The 1,024-nt window shown below is 35.3% G+C and overlaps 1 non-coding gene across 1 annotated transcript; it reads right to left on the bottom strand.

Annotated features, from left to right (window-relative positions):
- Window positions 1-351: 351 nt before the first annotated feature.
- TRNAK-UUU (transfer RNA lysine (anticodon UUU)) lies at window positions 352-424 on the bottom strand. Its single transcript has one exon. It is a non-coding gene; the product is annotated as a tRNA-Lys (tRNA).
- Between the last annotated feature and the right edge of the window lie 600 nt (window positions 425-1,024).

Genomic DNA, 1,024 nt, shown 5'->3' with positions numbered 1-1,024 from the left:
CTTAAAGTTCGTGTATCAGGACGTTTAGTTACTGAACGAGCTAAACCTCGAAAAACAGTTCAAACAGTACTGTTAGGTTCATTCTCTAAAAATAACATGTCTCTAGTAGATTATGCATCATTTACATCTAAAAACGAGAAAGGTGCTTTTACTATCAAAGTATGGATTGTACAACGAGCCGTAATCTAATTAAATTAGATTCAATATTTTTATACTCCCCTTTTTATACGGAAGGAATGGGATTCGAACCCATAAGGAGTATTCCTCCGTTCAGTTAGCAACCGAATTCGCCTCGCCTTAGTTGTGTCCTTCCTTTAATCTAATTTATTTATGTCGTAAAAGATTTATTTATGAGAGTAATAGGGCTCGAACCTATAACCTACTGATTAAAAGTCAGTTACTCTACCGATTGAGTTATACTCTCTCGTGACTTGACTGTGAGTGAATATTCTCAAGACAACTGAACTAATTTGAATCGAACAAATATCTGATGTACCAAAAACAACTGAGTTTCCTTTACTCCATAGTTCATGTGAATATTTTTATGTCTGTCTGTTTAATTATCGGATACCCACACCTGGAATTGAACCAAAAATTCGAATTTACAAGATTCGTGTTATGCCATTTAACTATGCGGGCAGTGATCACTTTAACGCTAGAGAGAATCGAACTCTCATTACCTGCGTGAAGGGCAAGAGTATTAACCGTTATACGATAGCGTCTATAAAGGGAATAAAAATATTTAGTTATGCGAAGGGAAGAATCGAACTTCCTATTCCAGATCATGAGACTAGCATGTTACCATTACACTACTTCGCTTTGATTAATCAAGTAAGTAAGTTATTTTTACAAACAAAGAGACTCGAACTCTTAAGCCTTAAGACATCTTTTCTTAAGAAAGACCTGTTTACCATTCCAGCATGCTTGTGTTATAATATTAATAACAGGAGAGAGTAAGCGAGAACCGGCTTCCAGTTACGGCATACTTGCTTTTAGATTTTTATTCTCTTTCTTTTAAGCTCAA

The sequence above is a fragment of the Quercus suber genome, unplaced genomic scaffold, assembly GCF_002906115.3.
Source record: "Quercus suber isolate HL8 unplaced genomic scaffold, Cork oak 2.0 scaffold_2309, whole genome shotgun sequence".
In the NCBI taxonomy this organism is placed as follows: Eukaryota; Viridiplantae; Streptophyta; class Magnoliopsida; order Fagales; family Fagaceae; genus Quercus; species Quercus suber.
Note: the sequence above shows the minus strand (reverse complement) of the source record. Positions and strands in the feature narration are given on the sequence as shown.